Source organism: Elephantulus edwardii, unplaced genomic scaffold (assembly GCF_000299155.1).
Source record: "Elephantulus edwardii isolate Elephantulus edwardi_28Jun2011 unplaced genomic scaffold, EleEdw1.0 scaffold00036, whole genome shotgun sequence".
Lineage (NCBI taxonomy): Eukaryota > Metazoa > Chordata > Mammalia > Macroscelidea > Macroscelididae > Elephantulus > Elephantulus edwardii.
The window spans coordinates 5476680-5486278 of record NW_006399786.1 but is presented as its reverse complement, the minus strand read 5'-3'; positions in this window follow the sequence as shown (position 1 = coordinate 5486278).

Here is a 9599-nt window from a genome sequence, read left to right as displayed (position 1 = left end):
GGTGCTGGAGAAGAGTACTGACTATTTCGCTGGTGGCCAGAAGAACAAACAAGTCTATCTTGAAAAAAAGGGCAACCAGGGAACACCGTAGATGCAAGGCTGGTGAAACCTAGTGTCACTTACATGTACCCATCTCACACAGAGCCATACTTCATTCAACATGCAAACCAAGTTCTGTGTGGACATACCAGGCAAGAGTATCAAGTTAGGTTCAGAATTTTATTTTATTGCCTTTTAAAACCAATGAAGGAATTTTTCTTTTACTTTTCAAGGAAAGGAGCAAACTGGGGGAGGGTCAGGGAGGTGGGCAGGGAGAAAAGTGCAACAATGAATGAATGGAAATCCACAATCTCTGTAAATGTTCATTAAAATAAAAAAACCCAGCTCATTGCCATTGAGTTATAACCAAATTGTAGTTGATGCTTCAGTGAGTTTTCAGGGGATATAAAAAAAAATTAAAAGTATGTGGTCATTTTCACATGACTGTAAAATGAATTTTTTTCTCTGAATAGGAGGGAAGAGTTCAATAACCATAACTGAAGTTCATCGGAGAGACCAGAACACCAAAACTGGGAGAGACAAGAATGTAAAAGAGGGCAAGAAGAGACTTTCCAGCAATCTGGGAATTTTTAACAGTAGTTTATAACTGTCAGCAGGCATGATGTATTCAGATTTGGGGAGTTTGATGGTTCAATTCCAAAACATAAGGAGGCATAATAGGAAAATTATTCTTACTATGAAAATTGGTAAGAAGAAATAATTGATACTTCAGGTAAAAAAAAGACTTTTTTTTAATTGCATGCTTTTAAAAGAAGTTATGTTTCCTTACTCTGTTCTGAGGATTGCTTCCTGATCTGAGTATAGGTTTTGCATAAGGAAAATCAAGTGTTCTGGGATTCCCATTCTCTGCAAGGATAACCACAATTTGTTGTGATCCACAGAGACAAATGCTTTTAGTACCTCTGGTGCCACAACCTCTTCCAAACCCAGCTTATATTTCTGATGATTCTCTTGAAGTACTGTTCCAGTTGGTTTTTGTTTGTTTTTTATAATCTTCAGCAGGATTTTGCTAGTGTGTGATCTTAGTGATATGGCTAAGTAATTTCCACTTGATTTCAGGTAACCTTTTTTTGAAATGGGAATAAATATGGATCTCTTCTAGTCAATTAGCCAATTAGTTGTCCTCCAGATTTCTTGGTACAAACCTGGTGAGCACATTGAGTACAGCATCTGTTTGTTGAAATATGTCAACTGGTATGCTATCAATCCCTGAGGCCTTGTTTTTTGCCAATTTCTTCAGAGCAGCCTGCCAATTCCTCCTTCATCACCATTGCCTCGTGATCTTATGAGTTTCTTCTGTGTCAGCCACTTCTTTTTGGTACAGTGACTCTGTATACCCCTCCCATCTTCCTTTTATGTTTCCGGGATCATTCACTATTCTGCTCATAGCATCCTTAGATTCTTTCAGCTGAAGAAATGTTTTGCATCAGGGACTCATCCTGTCTCCATATCTTTTCAATCTACATGCAGAACAGATCATTCAAGAGGCTGGGCTTTATGAGGAGGAATGTAGCATCAGGATTAGGCGGAAGACTAATAAAAAACCTTGGGAAGGGTGTACGCCAGGGATGCATCCTGTCTCCATACCTTTTCAACATGTATGCAGAGCAGATTATCTGAGAGGCTGGGCTCTATGAGGAGAATTGTGGCATCAGGATTGGTGGAAGATCTATTAACAATCTGCGTTACGCAGATGACACAACCCTGCTTGCTGAAACTGAGGAGGACCTCATGCACTTGCTGCGAAGGGTCAAGGACTGCAGCTTTCAGTATGGACTGGGGCTCAATGTCAAGAAGACAAAGATTCTCACCACTGGACCAATTGGCAGCGTCAGGATGGATGGCGAAGAGATTGAGATTGTTCACAGCTTCAGTTTGCTCGGCTCCACAGTCAACACTCTTGGCACTAGCAGTCAGGAAATCAAAAAGCGTATCGCGTTGGGAAAGTCTGCTGTTAGGGACCTGTCTAAAGTACTCAAGAGGAATGGTGTCTCTCTGGAGACTAAGGTGCGCCTGATACAGGCCATGGTCTTTGCAATTGCTTGTTATGCATCAGAGAGTTGGACAATGACTAGAGAGGACAGGAGAGTTGATGCCTTTGAGCTGTGGTGCTGGAGAAGAGTACTGAATGTACCATGGACTGCCAGGAAAACAAACAGATTCATCTTGGAGAGGATTAAACCAAGCTACTCCTTGGAGGCAAGGATTCTGGGGCTTCGTCTGACATACTTTGGACATGTTGCCAGGAGGGACGGGTCCTTGGAGAGGGACATCATGCTTGGGAGGGTGAAGGGACGGCGCAAGAGGGGAAGACCCTCTATGAGATGGATTGATTTGGTGACTGGGGTAATCGGCATGGGTGTGTCAGAGGCAGTGTGGTTGGCGCAGGACAGAGCAGGGTTTAGGGCTGTTGTGCACAGGGTCGCTATGAGTCGCAAACGACTCGACGGCACATAACAACACAACAACAACAACAAGCTATGCAAATTACACACTTGCTTGCTAAAAATGAGGAGGGCCTGAAGCACTTGCTGCAGAAGGTCAACAACTGTAGTCTTCAATATGGATTGAAGCTCAACATAAAAAAGACAAAGATTCTCACCACTGTCAGCACCAGGAATGAGAAGAGATGGAAGTTAACAATTATAGTTTGCTTGGCTCCACAATAAATACTCACGGCCCCAGCAGTCGGCAATCAAAAGACAAATTGCAGTAGGTAAATCTACTGTCAGGGACCTTTCCAGAGTACTGAGAAACAACGATGCCAGTCTAGAGACTAAGGTACACCTGATCCAGGCCATGGTCTTCACAATTGTTTGTATCAGAGAGCTGGACAGTGACTAAGGATGAGAAAAGACTCAATGCCTTTATGCTGTGGTACTGGAGGTGAGTCTTGAACATACTATGGACCACCAAGAAAACAAATAGGTCTATCTTAGAAAGGGTGAAACCAAGTTTCTCCTTGGAGGCTAGGATTTTGAAGCTCTGTCTCACATGCTTTGGGCACATGGCCAGGAGAGACCAGTCCTTGGAGAAGAACATCATGCTTGAAAGGATTGAGGGACAGCACAAGAGAGAAAGATCCCAGATGAGGTGAACTGACACAGTAACTAGGGCAATGGTGGTAGTTCCAGGTTTCAGAGCTACTGTACCTACAGTCATTATGAGTCGCAGGCACGTAACAACAACAACAGTATATACACACAATGAAATACTAAGTAACTAAAATGAATGTCAATTTGAGGACTAAGGTGCTTCTGATTCAGCCATGGTCTTTCCTATCACTTGTTTTCCCTTTGAAATTTGGACAATGCTTAAGGATGACAGAAGAAGAATTGATACCTTTGAGCTATGGTGTTGGAGGAGAGTACTTAATGTCCCATGGACTGCCAAAAACAAACAAATCAATCTTTGAGAAAGTGCAGCCAACATGCTCACTGGAGACTTCACCTCATACACTTTGGGCATGTTGCTAGGAGGGGCTATTCCTCGGAGAGGGCTCTAGTGTGTCAGGAAGTGTGAGGATGACACAGGGTAGGCCAGGGTTTAGATCTGTCACTATGGGTTGCACCCAACTCAACAGCATCGAACAACAATATAAAGAATGGTAAGTTCCCACAATATATTAAAACATTCATGAATCAGGAGTTTCTTAGGCTGAGTGAAAGAAATAAATCCATCACAAAAGAGCAAATACTATTTGATTTCACTGTAAAAATACAGTATCAAAGAGAGAAAGAGGGGGAATAACTTTGTAGATAGTATCACTTATTAGTGTTTGAGACAGGCAAAGCAGTATCAAGTAAGAGTGAAGTTAGCACAATCTGCTCAAAGAAAAAGAGGACACTGAGCATTGGGAGCCTTTTTGTTTTATTTATGTTGATCAGTGCCGTTTCTACGGGATGAGATGATATCTCATTGTAATAGTGGTTTGCATCTCTGATGGATAATAATTCATGAGCATCTTCTCATGTGTTTATTGAATGCCTCAATGTCTTCTTTGGTAAAGTGTTATATTAATTTCCTTTGCTCAATACATAAACATAGGGGATAATTTTGGTAAAAGCCACATCCTGTACTTTTGAAACAATAATAGCCCCCCAAAATGTACAATAAAAATACACCCATATACTCACATACGTATTGTTGTTGTTAAGTGCCGTCGAGTCGTAGGCAACTCATAGTTAAACCAAAGTCCTCAACACTTGTGTGACTTTCATCCTTTCTCCAGGTTCATAGGGTTTCCAGAGGCAAGCTATTATGGAAGTAGATGCCACTCCTGCTTCCAAGCTTGTTTAATCGGGGAGCTCCACCAAACACTGTCCACTATGGGTAACCATTACGCATCTGATACATCAGTGTCACAGTGTTCAGCTTCACAGTGACCACAAGTTACCTCGGTAAGGCAAGTGGACACAGGAGGGCTATATGACCTAGAAGAATGTTTGAACAAAAACAATGAAAAATGGGCCTGAGGGCCAAGGGCTAGCTAAGAGATATATTAATATACAGGTTTGTGTGTTGGGGGGTGTTCTTGTGCGCACACAGGTGTTCATGTGGCAGCGGTGTTGTTAAGGTGTGATGAGGTCCAGGGCCTAATCTACCTTGTGACCAGAAGAACTAACAGGTACCTAACTACAACTCTCAGCTCTTATGACCAGAGACTTAAGAGATGGTACCACAGGGAACTGAAGGGAGCAAAAAGTAAAACAAATTCAAATTCCTAAAAACAGCAAGACTCATGGACCAGTAGAAACTAGAGGAATTCCTGACTATCATCATAAAGTACCCTTCAAACATGCAACTCAGACCATTTTAAGAGGTCACAGCAAAAGATAAAGTGGCTAGTAAAAGAAATAGTTCATAGGTTGCTCTGAATTGTCTACAACTTGATGTCACTTAATAACACCACCACCAACATAAGAGAGAGCTCTGTGAGCCTGGTGGATAGAAAGTTATGCTACCAAGTCAAAGGTGGGTGATTTGAATCTGTGTCCCTCAGGTCTGGTTTTGCTTTTGGTTAAACATTCTTCTAAGTGGTATAGCACTGGCCTGTCCACTTGTTGTACAGAGGTAACTCATGACTTCTGTGATGCTAAACACTGTGACACTGATGTGTCAAATGTGATTATGGTTACCCATGGTGGACAGTATTTGGTAGAGCTCCCTGGTTAAAATAAGCTTAGAAGTAGGAGTGGCATCCATTATCCGAAATAGTTTGCCTCCGGAAACTCTGTGAACTTGGAGAAACGATGAAAGTTATACAAGTGTTCAGGTTTTTCGTTATAGGGTTGCTATGCGTCGTCTACACCTCGCTATGAGTCGTCTACAACTCAATGACACTTAACAACACAAAACAACATGAGTATGAGTGGCATAGCACTGGTCTGTCCTTTTGCTGTACAGAGGTAACTCATGGTTGCTATGATGCTGAACACTGTGACACTGATGTGTCAAATGCGATAATGGTTACCCATGGTGGACAGTGTTAGGTGGAGCTCCATGATTAAACACGGCTTAGAAGCAGGAGTGGGATCCACTTCTGAAATAGCTTGCCTCTAGAAACCCTATGAAGTTAGAGAAGAGAGGAAAGTTATACAAGTGTTCAGGTCTTTCATTCATAGGGTCGCTATGAGTTCTCTACAACTCGATGGAATTTAAGAACAACAAAATTAGTACTGCGTTCCCCTAAACCGTTATCTGAATCATACCTATCAACTAACATTTACTCTTGACCAAAATAAGAAAGTAAAGGAGGGGAGGTGCAAGGAAGCTAGCTAGATTAATGGAAATAGAAGCACCATGGAGCAAATACTGAGAACAACTTTTCACATTATGAAAAATGTAACCAGTGGCACTGAAGACTGGCAGGCCCCAGGTTACAAACAACTTGTATTTAAGAAACAACATATAAGCCCTATTATAGTAATTATTCAAGGTATATACAAGGGTTTTTATCATCAAATGGGTTCTACTTTACAATGCACATCAAGGTATTAGTATTACTGTATCATTATGTTAAGGGAGTTATGGTGGCCTAATGGATAAATCAGTTGTGTTGCCAACCCAAAGGTAGGCAGTTCAAATCCAGCAGCTGCTCAGAGGAACAAAGTTGGGGGATCTGTTCCCATGCAATGTACAGCCTCTGGAAACCCACTGGAGAGTCATTTAGGAGTTAGTTCTAACTCGATGGCAATGAATGAGCGATTATGTTAAAGATGTTCTAGTATGTGTCAAAGTGCCTTAAATGTATAGAAAGGTATACTGTATACATTATATCATAGTATATTTTGACAAATATTTAACTAACATTAGATATGAACTTAACTGTTTCAACTTGTGTACAAATTTTACTTAAACTACCATGAACTCATCTATAATCCACAGACAACTGTAATATGTATAAAAATTGTTAAATGAGAACAAAATGTGCTATGCAAATTTTCTCCAAAATCACAATAAAAAATTACAGGAAAAGAAGGAAAAAATAATGTCCTGGGATTTCCCCAATGGTTCCTCTTTATGGCCAGGCATTTCCCCCCTCTTCTTTGTTAGAGAAACGAACAGAGTCAAATGATTAAAATGGAGAAGTACAACAGAAGCTATCTTAGCCCACTTAAACTTTCATCATCTAATCTGGATTTTTTCTTTATAACTCACAACTGGCTAATACCCACATTATGCTCTAGTGAGTCTGTTATCAGTTGATATCTATTTATGTTTACTCCCAATCATGTTTATGCAGGTTGTACTTGTTATCTTGCTGTCACAACAAATTTTGCAAAACTTAGAGCAAAGAAATAGCTTGAAGAAATTATAAAAATCCCATTTCATATTCTGGAAAGAATGAATAAAAGTGAGTTGGTTTTGTGTGTAATATAACAATATAAAGTTATAAAGTAAAAATCTGCACCTAGATTCACAAGTGCCTTTTATTTTCCTCTTAAAGAAATGAAATCCCAGGAGAGATGTTAGCTCTTGGTTTAGAACTTTGTTTTAGACACAACTCCAAATAGCAGATGCAGGTATAAATAAAGTGGCCTTTCTCAGTAGACTGATAAATAAGCATAAATTTGTCTCAGGTAAAATATATGTTCAAGGGATTTGTTACATTTTTCATGATTCCCTAATACAACCCATTTTTAATGACAGTACAATTTATAAACACACAATTTTTCCTTGTTAGGTGCCATCCATTCATCTGTGACTAATAGCGACCCTGTGTACAGGAGCTCTGAAGCCTGCCCCATTCTGAGCCAGTCTCTCTGACCCCACCACACCTACCCCCAATGTCCTAGTTACTCTATCAATACATCTCATCCGGAGTATTCCTCTCCTGCGCTGTCCTTCCTGGCCACACGCCCGAAGTATGTGAGACAGAACTTCAAAATCTTAGGATTTTGGAGAAACCTGGTTTCATGTTCACTAAGACCAACATATTTATAATTCTTCCTTATGAAGTGTCTAACTGACATATTTATTGACTGGATATGGGTTCAGACTGCACCTATGAAAATACTTACTCTGTATTCATGAAATGCTAAAGCAGCTATTATGCCTAGGGAGTTTTAGATAAGGTGCCTCAATAATACAGAGTGATCCTTTCTGGGCTGCTAAAGTCAGCAGTTCAAATTCACCAACTGCACCGCAAGACAAAGCAGAGCAGCTTCCTCCCTAAAGATTTACACCCTTAAGAAGATATGAATGAGGATCAGGATCAACTTGATGGCAGTCGTGGTTCTGATTTGGTTTTATGAAGAGATGGATGTTCTAAGTGTGACATTTTCTTTTTACTCAGATGGCTTCGGAACGGGGCACTGACTTTGTTCAAACCCATCTGAATCATCAGTAGAGCTTGAAACAAACAAAAGAACAAAACATGCCCAGGCAGGGCTCTGGGAGATTCTGGCTCATTATGTACCTGGGGTGGGGACTCTGTGTTTATTGCTAAAAAAGTTAATTGCTGGGTTGTGCTCCTAGCATCTGCAGCCACTGGAGTGGGGCGAGGGGGGATGGGTAGGAGTCTTAATAGTACCTCTGACCAGATGGTGAAAGGAATTGAAATGTAAGCAGCGTACTATTTTGAGATAGTTTTTTGCTCCCCGTCCCTCTGTTTTTCATTGCCACCACTGTTGCACAAAAGAGGAATTTTCGTAATTGCCTATAAAAGCAAGATACATATTCTCAATCTCTTTTTAGCAAAAAGACTTCCCTACTTCTTGAGGTCATATTTAATATAAAGTACGTTTAGGATAGAAAATGTACCTTTTCTGTGCAGGAGGGTTACGAGTTACCTACCACTCAGGATTCTTTACCTATGTCCCACAACAATACTGAAGATACCTATCTTGAAATAACCTGTGTCAGGAATAATGAAAGTGGGTTTCTATTCGAGGTGGACGATCCTACTCACTAGGCAAATGGAAAAACCTGTCCTCCAAGTGCTCTTCTCAGCTATCAGTTCTCCAGCTTCTTCCTCTTCTAGGTGAAAGTTCTCAGCGTTTACCACCTTAACAATAGTAAAAAGAAATGGATTATCTCCGTCCATTAAAACCAGTCCATGGAGAGAATCCTTTCTCCTACTCTTCCAAAACTTGGTATTTCCTCCCTTTTGAATAGAGTACCCAACTTTCATACAGCAAATTGCGCAGTATTTTTAAACTATTTTTATATTCTTCGAGTACGCACTTGTAGTTACCACCATTCTAAGATATACGGCAGCGTTTCAGAGACATTAAATCTTACGGGAGGAGCCTATCCATCATTCTCCTGTGAAGCAGCTGGTGGATTCGAATCGTCTGCCTTTAAGTTGACATTACTCTTTATTAATCAGCCATCAGCATTCCCTGACAAGGCAGCTGGTTTTCACATTTTTTATTGAAAGCAGATGGCCAGGCCATTCTCCCAGGGACCTGCCGGGGTTCCAATCGCCAATTTTTCCTACTAATGGTATTTCAAAAGGGAATAAAGGAAATGTTGTTTGTCAGTAGCAGTCAAAATGCAGTAAAGTGTTGGTCCTGTCCACAAGAAAGGAAGAAAGGATCAATTGGCAGAAAGGTAAACAATAACCAACTCAAAACAAAACAAATTCCTCCAAGGAGGTTCTTTACTGGAAGTTCTAGTGAGGCAATGACGCAATGCTAATGGATGAGTTTGGGTGGCTCCGACTAAACCTCTCTGACCTCACCAGCTCACCCTACACCCCGCAGCTGCAGGGGTCTGACTCCCGGGCCACGCGCGCCGCCCCGCGCCCCGCCCCGCGCCCCTCTCGGCCCGGCTACCTCGCCCTCTAGCACCCGCCTGCCTGCACTTCCGTCCCGGTCGCCTCCTCGGGGTGTCCTTCTCCCTCTCCCGGCCCTGGCTGTCCACAGACTCCCCCGATCCTGAGGGGCCCTTCCGCGCCCCTGGTTCCTCTTCCCGCCCTCGGGGCCGCGAGGTGTGAGCTCCACGGGCCGCCCTGACCCGGAACTGCTGGGCAGCCGCGGGCGAAGCGCGGAGCCGGTCCGGGATTCCCCTGCGCGCGGGCTCAGCTCCGCGCC